Genomic DNA, 16264 nt, shown 5'->3' with positions numbered 1-16264 from the left:
TGTAATGGGTGATATTTGTCAATCCTCTCTGTGAATGAACTAGGAAATGAGCTAATCAACTGAGAGTAATAAAAAAGAAAGAGAAGCTCAAAGTTTCTCTCCCACCTGCATTTTGCTTTTGGTTCAGTTATTTGTATATGGTTCAAATTCTAGATTAACCTATCTAGCACTGCAGAGCAGCTTGCTGTCAAAACAAAACATAAATGACATTTTTTATTTTAACTTCTTCTTTTGCTAACTGTTGAGCATTCTAGGAAACTTAGGATAAAGATTTAATTTCCTTCTTCTTTCCATCAAAAGCAGAAAGAGAAAACAGACAATGGTGTAGGCCCCAGATCCTTGTAAAAGGACCATGGTCACCTTCTGTGCAATAGATCTCAAAACCTTTTCCTCCTGTCTGTCTGAAACTAATACTCTTCAAATCTTAAGAAATAATATTCTCAACTCCAATTCATTCTTCCATTCATTCAATAAATGTTGAAGTATCTATCATAAGCCAAACACTCTTACCCTTTGGGTTTTTAGTTGTGAAAAAAATATATAGAAATAGTTCTTATCCTCATAGAGCTGAATATCTTGTGAGGGAAATAAACAATAAATAAGTAAACCAACAAATAAGTGTGCCAGGCATGGTGGTCTATGCCTGTAATCTCTGCACTTTGGGGGGCCAAGGTGAGAAGATCACTTGAGACCAGGAGTTTGAGACCAGCCTGGGCAACAGAGTTAGATCCTGTCTCTATGCAAAATAAAAAGAAGGAAAGAAAATATTTGATGGCTTAAATGGAATTCCCCATTTGGAGATTAACTGGTGGTTTCCGACTGGTTAAGTTATTCTGAGTTGGTTTTCTGTTTGCTTGTGTAGAATCCCAGATTGCTAGGGCCGTCTCAGCCTAATAGCCTCCAGATTATTTTTTTAAACACACGTTGATTATGAATGAGAGGAAAGATCTACTTAACTACAGTGGCCAAAGGCTGCTCCAAGGAGATGACATTCAAGCTGAAGCTGGGCAGAATCTAGTTATTTAAACATTAACAAAAACTTAATGCTATATATGTGTGACAATAACAATGTTTTTATGTTCCATTCAATTTTTCTTAAATAAATAAGCTCCTTTTTCTTTCTGAACACTTAAATACACACTTCGACAAAACATAAACAGATTATTTTAAACAGAAGACATGTAGCAGTTTCCTGATAATTTTGAACTCAGTTTGCAAATGAAATGGGGTTTATGCCTTAATCACTGTCAATGTCCTTCTCTCACACCAGCAAATGCTGGCCTCAGGCAGCATTCCACATGCCAACTTCTTTAACTCTGTGTCTCACAGGATGGCCGCCATCTCAAACTTCTCTTCTTGGCTTCTCCACATGTCCAGGTGAAATCTGTTCAATCCCCAAAACTCCCAGAATCAAAAAAGGAAGAAATTCTTTCCTCAGGGAGTGGGGTAGAAAGGAGGCTGAATGAACAATGACCACAGGTTAGGAACTGGGAGAAAAGGAAGAGAGGAAGACAGAGAAACAGGGAAAATGATTTTGAAGGACAAGTCAGAGGCATGGTTGGGCTGGAGGCCCCTTCAGGAAGCCGAATGTGGGGGTGGAGCTGAAATGTCCAGCAGGCCCCGTAGAGAGAGAAGGAGACTGTGAACGTCTACAGCCAATTATGGTGTCTCCATGTGTCCCATATCACCCAGCGCAGATGCTTTTTAAATACTTGTCAGACCCACATTTTTTGATACTTATTACTTGTTGTGTATTAGGATGCAGAGAACAGTAAGAATGTGTTTTTCTCACAGTTCAGTGGAGAGCACAGACACAAAAAGCCCATAACAGAACACATTCAATGTCGTCTTTGTACAACAAAATACAGAACTCTCCCCAAGTCATTTCCCAGGGCTGACTGGAAGACAAAATGGCCAAAAAGCTAGTCAAGTGCAGGTTGTGATGATTGTAACAGTGATTTACATGAAGGGTAGAAATTTATCTGGACCTCTTCTTCATTGTATCTACAATGATTAGAACAGCACAGAGTTCATAAAAGATGCTCAGTAAATACCTGTGGCTTAAACGAATGAACAATTGTTAAAATACTTATACCTTAGATAGTGGGCAGACATCATAGGGCTTTTTTTTTAGTTTTTAAAATATTTACTATTTTTGATTGACAAATCACAGCAGCATGCATTTATGGTGAACAATGTGATTTTTGATAATGTATACAATGTGGCATGATTAAATCAAGTTAATTAACATATCTCCACTTACCTACCGTTTTTTACGGTGAGACATTTGAAATGTACTCCCTCAGCTATTTTGAACTATATAATACATTATTATGGACCATGGTCACCTTCTGTGCAATAGATCTCAAAACCTTTTCCTCCTGTCTATCTGAAACTATTACCCTTTAATCAACACTTCCACATTCCCTCTCATGTCATAAGGTTTTCAGCTGAAAAGTAACACAAGCATTTCTTAACTTAGAATTAGACCTCTGGCAGTGCAATCTGGAAGATGATTGGGAAGGAAAAGATTAAGGAAGGAAGGAGTGGTTAGGAGTCTGTGGAGTGGTCCAGGCAAGGAATAAAGGGAAAGGGTGAGCAATGGCAGGATGTGGTGGGGAAGAGGAGGGGCCCTAAATGACACTGGCATTTCTGCCTTGGGCAACAGAAAGAAAACAAGGGGAGTGGAGAAAGGCCTGAGGCACCAGTTCTGAGAAGGATGCTGATCTAAGGGAAGATGTCCCAGGAGAGAGCAGCCCAGGTGACAAAGGAGAGCAGGTTAATGTGTCAAGTGCTGGGAGAAGCCAAGGATAATAGAATTTAAAAGTGGCCAATGAATTTATCAATCAAGATGTAGCTGGAGGGGCAGACCAGCAGCAAGCGGGTAAAAAATGAATGATTGAAGATCTGGAGTCAGGAAAGACAACTGTTTCAGAAGGCAACTGAGAAGAGGAGAGACAGGATATGTTTGGACTAAGACAGTTTCCAGCCATGACCTGTGACTAAGCCAAATGGGACCAGGGACGCCATGAGAGGCCTCCCCTTGCCTGCCAGAAGAGCACAGTCTCAAGTGTCTCTCAGAGCACCTCTAGGCAAGGGGAGGTGGTAACGCCTCTCTGAGAACACAGACAAGGGGTTTCAAAGCTCTCCTCAGTGGGCAGTGCAGGGTTGAGTGTGGGTGAGGCAGCACTTTTCCTCAGGGAGTCCCAAGAATGAGCTGAATGCCTTGCTGAGTCTGCAGCAGGTCAGGCACAGAGGACCGAGGCCAACAGAGAAAAGGTGGACCGAAGCGGGCCCTGGGATGGTGGCTCCAGAGCCCTCGTCTCCTGCTACCCCAGAGACACTTCCTGCTGCCAACTAATCTGGCTCCTCCCTTTCTTCAATTGCTCCTGGATCCAAGAGGAAGAGAGGCAGGGATGCTAAGAAACGAGACCAAGGCTTGCCAGGAAGAAGAGAGTCAGAGAAGGAAAAACATTACCTGAGCAAAGGGGTCTGGTAAGGACGGAGCTGGAGCTCTGGCTGATGGGGTTCCTGGCAGTGCAGTGGTAGCTCTCACTTTCCCCAGATATCCAGGGGACACTGAGAGTGGTCCCCCCATGGGACACAACTGCCCCATGACTGGGAGGCTCCCAGTTGTTCTGCACATTCTCTCCAGCCTGTTCCAGGGAGCAGGCCGGGTGATGAAGCAGGTCCCATCCTTCATGATCTGGGAGCTGGCAAAGACGTTCAGCTCCTGCAGCCTCTCTGAACCAAGAAGGGAAAGCTTGAGCTATGAGAAGGCTCTGGTCTGGCCAAATAGGGTAGAGGAAAGCTCAATTTCAAATGTGGGGCCCTCCAGCCCTCCTTACCATAGAGAAGCAGGGTGAAATCCCTGGTGATAATGATTGAGGAAGTATGCAGAGTTACCCAGGCTTATAAGCTTATAGTCCTGCACCCTCAGGGGGCTGATCTGAAGAGAGTAGCTGTGGTGGGGAATGCTCAGTCATCCACTGTAGGGTCCCTGAGTCTCAGGAACCAGAACTGGTTTGCCTGTTCGTCCTTGTTGTAAAACAGCAACACGCTCTCAAGAGCTCCATGTAACACTTTCTACCTCTTGCTCTGCTGGGACCTCCAGGGGCCGAGTGGCCAACTCCCCAAGGATATCTTCCCCACTGTATCCTCTCCCAGTGTTCCTGACCCTGTAGACAAAGAAGAGAACCCACAACCTCAGTGTCAGTGTCTCCCCACCCAGTCAGGAAAGCCACAGGCTCCATCCAGCTCCTCCCGTGTGAGTCCCTCCAGCCTCTCCACCAGCTCCAGTGGGTCTTCTCCTCCCACTGCCATGACCACACAGACCAACACCCACCCACCCCAGACTCCCACGCTCCCAACGGTGTTAGCCCCCTTGCCCCAGGGTCTGAAGGGAACCAGGACTTCTTCTTCCACCCTCTCTGTAAACCCCAGAGCTGCTCAGGCCCCTGGGCAGACTGAGGAGCCAGGTACCTATGCAGAAGTGAGGCACTGAGATAGGGTGGGAGCTGCTGTTACTGAATGGATTCTTGACCACGCAGGTAAAAGTTAGAGCACTGTCCCCAAGCCTCAAGGAGACACTGAGGACAGACCCTCCACAGGACTCAACAACAGTCTGGGGTCCCAGGGGTGTCCAGCTGTAAGTCACACTGCCTCCTCTGCTCTCTGCCACACATGTCAATGACATATGAGAGTGACGATGCAGCATCCATCCTCACTAATCCTGGAGCTCAGTGTGACATGAGGCCAGGCCAGCTGCTCTGTGTGTGCAAGAGGGAATAAACTGAGGACTGGGAAACTGCTCTGGGCCTCCACTTCACAGGACAGAAAATGCACGGCATTGGTGCCCAAACCTTGCATCACCTTGAATACACAGAAGGAACAGCAGAGGCAGGATCTGCCCACATCTGTTCCAGAACTTTGTGCTATGTAAGGCCATGTCACTTAATATCTCAGTTGATTTCCAGAACAACTCCATGAACTAGACAGGGAAGATGTTATATCAACTCCATTTCACAGGCTCGGAATGCTTAGATAACCTGCCCAAAGTCTCATCTAGTTAAGTGGTAAAGCCAAAACCCAAATCCAGTGAATTCGACCCCAAAACTGAGGTTCCCAACCCTGCCCTGAATAGCAAGCACGGAGCTGTGTTGTAATTACATATTTTCCCCGTAGGGGGCTCTGCAGCATACACTGAGCTTCCAGGTGTTGATCAAGAGTCCCAGAGGAGGTGGCTGTGTGCCTTTGAGGTTTCTCCCACTCCCTTGCACTCCCTTGGACCTGCTCCCCGTCTCCTCTTGCCCCAGGGCCATGACCCAGATATTCTTAAGTGCTTGAGGTGTCCACATCGCCATTATTTGTCCTCCAGCCTCCCAGGCCAGACCCAGGAGGATTTGGGGGAGGCGAGAAGAGCAGCTGCAGACACCAGGCCTGAAACAGACTCAACAAAGTCATATTGCATAGAACAAGGCTACTCTGCTACTCAGCCTCAGCCCTGTGGCCCACACGACTGCAGCCCCAGGGGCAGCTCAACTGTGCGAAGTAGGACCACACAGGCCCAGCGTGTCCCCCAGGAGAAGGCAGCCTGGACATTCCCATGGGTGGGTACCTTGCTGCTGGCTCTCCCCAATGTGTCTCCTATAGATCAGGCCCTGGGATGCAAGCCCTTTGAATTCTATTGGCCCTTTTCTCATCCAATAAATATGGTGACATACCAGAAACCCAGAGAACGAAGGCACAGGGTACAGCATCGGGATACCTGAGTTCGATTCCCAAATCTGCCACTTTCTAGTCCATGTCATAGGTGTCTTGTTTTCCCTTTCTAAGATTCAATTTCCTTCCTAGAAATGAAAACTCCTGACCTGCATACTGGCAGGGCTATTGTGAGGCTGCAGTGACGGGAAACACCCTGTGAAGGATGGAGCCTGACCATTAGCACCGCCTTGCCATTGGGATGTCAGCCCAGAGAGAGAAGTGCTCTCTGGAAGACCCCACCCTTGACGGGTTGGCACAACCCTATCCTCTACCCAGAATCCACCTGACACCATACCACACTAAGTTAGTGCTATCAGAATGACTATCAGAGAGGCCAAAGGGCCTCTCCCACCAGCTTTGGGACCACCCTACCCCAGTGAGCAACCCAAGCGCAGGTCCCAGCAACCCACTTCCATTGTGCCCTGGTCCTGTTGTGAGAAGCAGGCCATAGCCAGCCCAGGCCTGATTTATGGCAGACACGCCTTCTCCCCAGCCATGTGGACCTGACCAGAGAGCAGCCCCATCAACTCCACTAAAAGAGTGCCTTCATCTAATAGGAAGATTTCCTATCACAGAATCCAAGAAAAATGTCTGCGAAGGTTCTCTGCCGGCCTTCCCATGTCCATCCTCACTCATCACCTGTCCCCCTCGCTCACTGCAGGGAAACGGCTCTGCCATAGCACCCCGAGACCTTGCACATCTCTCTCAGGCAAAGGTTTCAACCTCTGCTAAACTGGGTCTTGGCAAAATGCCTTGATCCACCCAGAACACGAGAGTTCAGGTGGTGTGTGAGGCACAGCCTTGAAGCCATCTCCCCTGGGAGGCTGTCATGAGACTATTTCCCCTGGCCCCTGGGGTTCTGATGCAGTATGGGACTTCCTGTCCTCAGAACACAGCTGCGGTCTCTAAGTCCTCTTTGCTGAAGGTAGAATTGGCCCCTCGGCGTCCGGGTATTCCACGGCTCCCACTGCAGCCATCTGGCCCCTTCTGTTTCAATGTCATCTTTTCTGGTGTGGGACAAGTGCCCAGGGATCTGGAACCCTTGGCTACTCTTCCATTCATTATATGAATAATCAACTGTCTGAATCTCAAAGTGGCTCAGCGTAGCATCTTTCATAGGCCATTCTCGGTGCTGTGTGTGCTTGATACCCACCTCATTGCTTCCTTTGTAGTTTCTCCTGCTAAAAATTTTTTTAAATTTCTTTAAGGAATTTGATAAGAGCATCCCTCTGCATCTGCATAGGCCTTTCCAAAGCACTTTCATATGTTTTCACTCTCACAAGAAGGAATTGTTCCCATTTTAGTAATGAGGAAGCTCCAGGCCACAAGAGGAGGTTGTGGAAAAACTCAGTTCTCAGGGCCTGAAATCCCATTCTCTGACCACTACTGTCCCAAGAACTCTGCTTCAGGTGGTCTAGGGTAGGTCCTGAGGCTTGACATTTTTCAGGAGTTTCTCTCAGGCAACTCTAACTTACATATCTTTAAAAACAAAAAACAAAACAGTGCACATAAATTAGTCTTGCAAATTGCGAATGTTACTAAAGCTGTAGAAATGACTGAGAGGCTGACACTGCCTCACCCACTGCTGCCATCTCTAAGACACTCACTATAGACTTGCAGATGGTACTCCCAGGTGAGGGTGCTGCAGGAAATCCTCAGGTTAACATGGGCTCGGTAGGGCCCTGTATCCTCCCAGCTCAGGTTGCTGATCTGCATGCAGGGATAAACCTGGACCCATGACACTCAAGCGACCCGAGGACCAGGTTTCCGCTTGGTAAAAGATGTCTGGGCCCCCAGCTTCTCCCATGGTTACTGTGGCGATCTCCTTGGGGACTGAACGCAATATCCAGGAGATGGTCGCCACCTGCTGTCCAGAGCGGCTGCAGGGGCAGAATGACAGATCCTCCTAGGTCCCAGTGACCACCAGGGGTGCTGTGGTCCCTCTGGAAGTCCCTGGTCCTGCAGACACAGAACAGAAGCTTCAGGGAGTAGCCTGACTATGCCAGAAGGTCACAACAGGCCTGAGAGGGGATTGTTATCCCCATTTTATAGATGGGAAAACAGTGACAAAGAATTTAGGTGACTTGCTAGAGACCACATCCCCAGAAGGCTTTGTCCAGCCACTTCTGAAACAGATGTCACATCCTCTGAGGCCTAGCCAGGATTCCTGGGAACACATCTTTCTAGAGCAGGAGAACTTGTGGTGTGCTGGCCAAGCCAGTTTAAGGGTGCTCAAGGGGCAGCTGTTGGGATTCCAGCCTATACTTAAGAGAAGAGTGTAAGCACTGGGGAACCAGTCAGACTGCCCGAGTTCAAACTTGCTCTACCAGGTACTAGCTGTGTGATCTTGGGCGGGTGCTAAAACTCTCTGAATCTCGGTTTCTTACCTGTGAAAAACAGGAAAGGCCATCTTCTAGGATTTTGTGAGGGTTAAATGAAATAATGCAAGTAAATACTATTCATTATTAGTATTCACTGTAAGTATTGTGAATTATTATAATTCACTTCAATCCACTATTAGTATTATTAAAGACACTTTACATCACTGGAATAAATTAGTGAGTGCACCTTGTTTGCATCCTCACCAAAACCAGTCAGAACTTTTGTAGAGCAATTTTGAAAACCACTCCTCAGTAGCATGACCTATCTCTGTCAGAGTATTTCTGCAGCACAGACATGCAGTCCCAGGAGGCAGAAATGCTGAAGCTGACCAAGGTCTACTACACACTTTTCTCTCTATATAGCTGTGTATAGAGAGAAAAGGCAGCATGGGATCTAGGGTCTGATTTGAAATTGGAATCTGGAAGCACTGGCTACATAACTGCTTCTTAGGCTGGGCAATGAGGCTCTTTGCCAAGCTGAACTGAGGGGTCCTGTGACAATAGCTGTGGTCACGAGGAGTGGGAGGGTGTTTGCTGTCTTTTGAGGGTGTGTGCGCCAAGCCAGGGGACATGCAGTGTCCTGATGCACTCACCAGAGTCCACTGGCTGGCCCAATGTTATGTTCTTCCATGGAACTAACTATTCTGGCTCTGCCTGGAGTGGGCAGCAGGAAGCATCTCACACAGGGTGTTGCTGACACCAGATAGATATTCCTCTCCCCAAATACAGCCCAGGCCTGAAACCTAAGCTGGAGGTATTCCACCTGGAACAAGCGGCTTTGCCCCCGGCTTGCACCCTCTAGTGTGGTAACTCGCTAGCCCGGTTTCCATTCTGCTTCCTTGTTACAGCCTTATCTGAGCTCCATACTTCTGGTTCAGCCATGCCTTCCCCTTAGTTTCCTTTGGCCTGTGCTTTTGTTGAGTTGTTTTGTTTCGAGCATTTACTTCATTCTGCCTCATACAAATAGCTCTGCTGTGTGTCTTTCCCTAAAGCCCATGAGCAACCCACGGAGAGAAGTTGGGAGGGAATTAATATCTGAGTAACAAGGTAAAGTAAGGCCAGCGGTTTAGCCTCATAGTTAGGTGTAGTTGGGGGAATCCAGTGAATCCTGTTTCTGGATTCAAGGGAGGAGGGGAAAGAGACAGACAAGGATCAAATGCAGGGCACAAATCCCAAAAGCCAGACACTTTGCCAAGCATATTACGCACATTACTTTCCTTAACCCTTCCAACAAACTTGTAAGGTAGGTATTCTTTTATCTCCACTTTATAGATGGAAGACCATGAGACTCAAAGAGCTTAAGGAACTTGCCCAAAGTCACCAGCTAGGAACAGCAGAGTACAGGTTAAAACCCAGGTGTGTCTGTCCCCAGAATCAAGGCTCTGTTTACTACACCAGCTGCCAGCAGCAGGCCTTCCCATGCCAAATTCTTTCCTGTGTCACACTGGCACCCGCTTTTCCCTAGCCACATACAGCATAGGACCTGGCACACAAGAGGACTTAACTGATGTTTCTAGAACTGAACTGAGGGACTGTGAACATTTTTAAGGCCACACTTGTCTGGCTCATTCTCTTGCCATGGGCCCGAGAGATGCCCCTGTGCTCAGTGACTACCAAGGGCCTGGCCCAGATGCTGTGGAGGGAGGAGAACACCGATACGCATGCTCCACAGAGGAAGAGGAAAAGCGCAGGTGTGAGAAACATTGCAGTATCCAGCTTCTTGGTTTCAGTTCTGTCTTTGGTCAGGGACACTGTGGTTCTCTGAGACACTCCTTGTTGCTCCTACGTTTCTACAGTTGGGCTGTGCTGACTTTCAGTTTCGCAGATCACCGGAAGATGCCACGTGATCTCTCTGAGCCTCAGTCTATCATCTATAAAATGGGTGAAATGCTACCTGCCTTATCCATATCACAAGACTGTTACAGGGATCACTTTTTTTTTTTTTTTTTTTTGAGATGGAATTTTGCTCTTGTTGCCCAGGCTGGAGTGCAATGGCACGATCTCAGCTCACCACAACCTCCGCCTCCTGGGTTCAAGTAATTCTCCTGCCTCAGCCTCCCGAGTAGTTGGGATTACAGGCATGCACCACCATGCCTGGTTAATTTTGTATTTTTTAGTAGAGATTGGGTTTCTCCATGTTGATCAGGCTGGTCTCAAACTCCCAAACTCAGGTGATCCGCCTGCCTCGGCCTCCCAAAGTGCTGGGATTACATGTGTGAGCCGCTGCACCCAGCCAGGGATCACATTTTTAAAGATTTAAGTTAAAGTTCTTGATGAACTATCAAGGTTTAAACACATCTAGGGGATTCATCAGTTTGTTAAAGGAGAGCCCTAAAGGCTGGGGTGAAAACAACCCTGAACGCAGGTGACTCTAAAAATAGAACGTGCTGGTTTTCCCCTGATGGAGAATAAAAGTGAAAGCTTGAAACTCTGGAGACTAAGAGTAGAACCTGTCGCCTCATCATGAATATCTCAAGATCTGTGTTCCCCTAGCCTCCAAGTCCCAGGCCCATCTCCCTGCCATCTCTCAGGTACTTAGAGGTGAGCAGTGAGAATCCACAGGGACAGGAATTACCAGGCTTGAACTCCCCCACTGAAACCACTTATGGGACATGAAAGGCCCAACTGAGGGTGAAGGGTGACTCCCAGCGGCTGGCAGGAGAGGGAGGAAGGGGAAAGAGATGCAGGAGGACCAGATACAAAACACAAATCCCAAGGCACTACATCCCCACAGGTCTTTAAAAACCTGGACATCTCTGGAAACATGACTGAAATGGCATGATGCAGACTACATGCGTCTTGGAACTGACTGTGGCTGATCCTCCATCTCATGCCTCCACAATTCAGCCTCTCTGGAAATGCTCAGACTCCTTGTGATACATTAGTCAGAGATGTGAGGGTCACAAGGACACCGTCTAGAGCTGCGTGACCTGAGATTATAGCACATGGGCACAGACTCACGTGCACACACACACACACACACACACACACACACACACACAGAGCCTGGCTCCCATAGAGGCAGCACCTCAATGAAAATTACACATTCCTAGAGTAAACCAGTGTATGCAGCAAATAGACGAGCCTGGGAGGCAGTGGAGGGGTGGACTTACCTATGAAAAGACCAAGGATGAGCAAGAACCATGGTAGAGAATGGGCCATAAAGTGCACCTGCAGAACTACTTGTCACATGGCAGCAGATGACAGACTATGCATGCGTAAATGTCAGCCTACTACCAGCTCCTGTTTTTAGTGTCACCACTTTAATCACATGTGGTTTATGTGTCACAAGATATGAAGATGAGGGGACGCAAAAGAAAGAAGGGTAAGAAGCGCCTGAACGAGCTACTTAAAAGCCAATGCCGGTGACATCACAGCCTTGCTTTAAACCCCTCAGGAGTGTACCACCCCCACAAGGCTAAAGTCTGGGGTCAAAGTCCTCGTGGACAAGGCCCTTCATGATTGGCTTGTGCCTTGCCAACCTACCTGGCCGCACTCTGTCACCAAGTCTCACAGCTTGGACTCCGGTCACCACAGACTGCTTCTAAAGAAGTCCCCTTGGGATTTGCCATTTTTGTAAATGCAGCTCTACTCCCTCAGGCCACCTTACTGATTGGATTGCCCTAGTCTCTGTCATCTACCTCACCTACCTCAACCTAACACCCTCCTGTTGCCCATCTCCAGTCATCACCACCTTGGGAAAGGCCTCCCTGAAGCCCCAGGCTAGGATGGTGCTAGGACATCCATTCCCTCTTGCTGTTGGACATCAGGCCTGTGGTTATGGGTCAGGACAATTGTACTACCGGCCTCCCAGTTCTCAGGACTTCTGACTCAGGCCGGGACCTACACCACCAGCTTCCCTGGTACTCCAGCTTGCAGTCACCAGATCATGAGACCTCTCAGCCTCCATAATCATGTGAGCCAATTCCTATTAAAAGAGAAAAAAGGAAACAATATATATATTCAAGGCATGGTTTCTCTGAAGATCCCTGGCTAACACAACTGCCTGTGGCATTTGACACTTGAAATACTCTCTCCTCCTGGACGCCAGGATACTGTTCCCCCGCTGCTCTCCTCGCTCCTTCATTCAGTGTGTATTTGTTAAGGTCCTGCTAGGTGCCACAAAGGCTCTGTGCTAAGGACTGGGGATACAGAGATGAAAGGAAGTGTCTGCAACCATGTTGCTTACAGTCTAGTGGGAAAGAAAATTTGTGTCAATAAAAAATAAAGTAATGCAGGCGGTTTTACTTTCTGGTTGGGTATGAGGCTTTCTGGTTTGAATCCTGCCTCTGCTGCTTGCTAGTTGTGTGACCTTGGCAAACTACCTGCCAATCAATAAGAGTTAGGAGTTCTCCATTATAATTTATTTCCTTGAAGATGGTTTTTGCACATAAAAATTTATTCATAGGCCATATTGCTTTTAAGAACTCATATTCAATTTATTAAATAAATAAATTTAAAACCTAAGTCAGCCTTAAGTTCAGTTCAGCTTACAAATCTTACTGTTCTGCTTACAAATTAGGCAAGTTTTAACTACCCTTCTTGAGGACTATTAATAAGATTAACTTATCAATTAATCTATTAATTAATTAAGATTAACTTATTAATTAATCTATTAATAAGATTAATAAGATTCCAGGTGGCTCACACCTGGAATCCTAGCACTTTGGGAGGCCGAGGCAAGCTGATCACTTCGAGATCAGGAGTTTGAGACCAGCCTGAGCAACATGGTGAAACCCCATCTCTACAAGAAATACAAAAATGAGCCGGGCATGGTGGCTCATGACTGTGGTCCCAGCTACTCAGGAGGCTGAGGCTGGAGGATCACTTGAGCAGGGAAGCAAAAGTTGCAGTGAGCCGAGATCTGCTGCACTTCAACCTTGGTCACAGAGCAACATCCTGTCTCAAAATAAAATAAAATAATAATAATAATTAATAATAATAATAATAATAATTTGACTCACTTTACAAATTTATAATTTGATTCCCTTATTATTCTAACTAATAAATGTAATATATTTAGTTTTGTTTTAAAGTATTTTAATCAGCAAATAAACCTTCCGAAATACTCAAAGGCTTGTAAACCTAATACATTAAACTTATAAGTGTGGTAATTCTTAAGCTGTCTTAAATTATTCAATACTTAATGTAAATTAAGATTTCCAAATAAAATCACAAATGCACAAATGTAAGTCAATTACATAGTTCAAATAAGAAACACAAATATTTCAGTTCATTCTGGCTGCTATAACAAAAATATCTTAAACTGGGCAATTTATAAGTAGTGGAAATTTATTTCTTATAGTTCTGGAAGCTGGGAAGTCCAAGATCAAGGTGCCAGCAGACTCTTGGTCTGGTTATGGCTCACTCTCTGCTTCCAAGGTGGGGCCTTGTTGCTGCATCCTCCAGAGGAGATCAACACTGTCTTCACATGGCAGAAGAGAGGAAGGGCAAGAAAGGGCCAGATAACTCTCTAAAGTCTCTTTTATAAGGGCATTAATCCCATATATGAAGGCAGAGTGCTCATGACTTAATCATTTCCCAAAAGGCCCCACCTCTCAATACTATTGCTTTGGGGTTTAAGTTCCAACATATAGGACAGGCACAGTGGCTCACGCCTGTAATCCCAGCACTTTGGGAGGCCGAGGCAGGTGGATCACTTGTGGTTGGGAGTTGGAGACCAGCCTGGCCAACATAGTGAAACCCTGTCTCTACTAAAAATACAAAATTAGTCAGGTGTGGTGGCACGTGCCTGTAGTCCCAGCTACTCGGGAGGCTGAGGCAGGAGAATCACTTGAACCCAAGAGGCAAAGGTTGCAGTGAGCCGAGATTGCACCACTACACTCCAACCTGGGTGACAGAGTAAGACTCCGTCTCATTAAAAAAAAAAAGTTTCCAACACATGAATTTTGGAGGGACAAATACATTCAAACCATGGCAACAAAGTTTACTACAATTTTGATGAACTAAATTTCCTCAAACATTACATATACTTAAAAAATATTAACTGATTACCTTGAACATTTCTATTTTGTATTCCTTATTTTCCCAGGATTGAAAGATTCATAACCACAAAAGAAACAATTATGTCATCCCATTTACAGCCATTTCTTGGGGTACCTTCTCAATTAGCTAAAGTTGCTTAATGACCAGAAATATCACTGACATGTTAACTAATGGTATTACCAGCACCCCTTTTTTTTGAGACAGAGTTTTGCTCTTGTTGCCCAGGCTGCAGTGCAATGGCACAATCTCGGCTCACCGCAACCTCCGCCTCCCAGGTTCAAGCGATTCTCCTTCCTCAGCCTCCCCAGTAGCTGGGATTACAGGCGCATGCCACCACGCCCGGCTAATTTTTTGTTTTTTTTTTTTTTTTTTTAGTAGAGACGGGGTTTCACCATGTTAGCCAGGATGGTCTCGATCTCCTGACCTCGTGATCTGCCCTCCTCCGCCTCCCAATAATTTTGTATTTTTAATAGAGACAGGGTTTCTCCACGTTGGTCAGGCTGGTCCTGAGCTCCTGACCTCACGTGATCTGCCCACCTTGGCCTCCCAAAGTGCTGGGATTACAGGTGTGAGCCACTGCGCCCAGCTGGCAGCACCCCTTTTTGCTTGCTTTGTTGCTACCCTCTAAAAGGCTGGTCTCATAGCCTATATTCCTAGATTCCACTTGAACACTGTGACATTCCCTAATTCTTCCCTCTACTGTGGCTGCAGCAGTTGATTTGATGTTGAATTTCTTTAGCTCCTACGATATATTTGTCTTTTCATCTAAGTGTAAAAAGCTTTGAGCTTGTCAAAATTCTACAGTCTTTCATATTCTTCCAATCTGTAGTAGCATATATATACTGCAAGTCAATACAACATTAAAAATAAAGTCCAAAAAATGCAACTGTGTAAAATGCAGGGTCGTCTTAATTGCACAGTGAATGAAGGGTTGGTTGGGGGCTGGTGGTGAAGCAACACAGCTGAGTATGTGGTTGTGGCTGCCAGACCCAAATCTCAACCCAGGCTGGAGTCTGATGCTACCTGGAGGCAATGCCCAGTTGACGGGGGTGATTCTGGGCCTGTAGCTGGCTGGACTCCCAGGACAGTAGCAGGGATTTCAAAAATTTTCCAGTCGCACCCATTTGCTAGGCTGGTTGAAGGATACTGAGAAAGACAACACTGGAGACGCCCAGGGCCAACATCACTGGATGTTGCTCCCTGATTCTCAATGCTAGTGCCTTTGCCTCCCTGTCCTGATGAGAATATTAGCCCTGCCCACGTGAGGACAGGGCACACTTAACAAATGCATTGTACCAAAATTTATATTAATTTAGGTTTTACTATACTTAAATGATAATACTTAAATTGGATTTTGTGTATCATAAGACTGTGTCCTCCTATGGTCACAACTTCAAAGGAGGTCATTTCAGTGATGTTACTTTCCTAAATCTCAGTTTCCTCATCTCTAAAATGGGGATAATCGGAGTATCATCCAAATAGAGTCTATCTTAGGATTAAAGGAGAAAACATATGTAAAGTTCTAAACACACAGTCTCACTCATAGTAATTACCCAATAAATGTTAGTGATGATTTTTATTATTACCAATCTCTCTGAATTCCCTTCTGCCTTTGCCCTCGCCTCCCATGCAGACTGTTCCTGATCTCATGCTCTGTACCCAGACTCCTTCAATAGCTTCCGCACCTGTCTTCTCATCCCCAGGCTCATCCCTTCCACCCATTCTCCCTCCACTCTGCAGCTCCAGGAAGCTTCCTACTCCTACTGGATTCTTGTTGCCTTTAGCTTGGTAACAGGATGCTTTATCTGGGCTCTGGTAACCTCTCCTGACTGTAAGTCCTGCAATCCCCTCTAGACAGCCCATGTTCTAGTCACAGGACCAAGGCTAGAGTGAAACAAGACACTCTCCTAGTGCACAAAATTTAAAGATTTTCAAGATTCTGTCACTTTCAATATTGTGCAACATCAGATCATGACCAGCCTCTAAAGATGCTTTCCGTGGACAGAAGCCTATTATCTTAATGGTTCCTCTCTCTCTCTCCCTTCTTCCTTTGAACCCAGACTTCCTGGGTTCAAGTCCTTACTAACTATAAAACTTATAGTACGCTATTTAAC

General features: G+C 46.2%; 1 protein-coding gene and 1 pseudogene across 3 annotated transcripts in view; one reads left to right on the top strand and one right to left on the bottom strand.

The window, feature by feature from the left end:
• Nucleotides 1–16264, top strand: part of LY9 (lymphocyte antigen 9) — a 58962-nt gene that overhangs the window by 8584 nt on the left and 34114 nt on the right. The gene's annotated exons all lie outside the window — the stretch shown is intronic.
• On the bottom strand, nt 1343–16013 carry LOC116472447 (uncharacterized; annotated as a pseudogene).

The sequence above is a fragment of the Hylobates moloch genome, unplaced genomic scaffold (genome assembly GCF_009828535.3).
Source record: "Hylobates moloch isolate HMO894 unplaced genomic scaffold, HMol_V3 SCAFFOLD_8, whole genome shotgun sequence".
Lineage (NCBI taxonomy): Eukaryota > Metazoa > Chordata > Mammalia > Primates > Hylobatidae > Hylobates > Hylobates moloch.
Note: the sequence above shows the minus strand (reverse complement) of the source record. Positions and strands in the feature narration are given on the sequence as shown.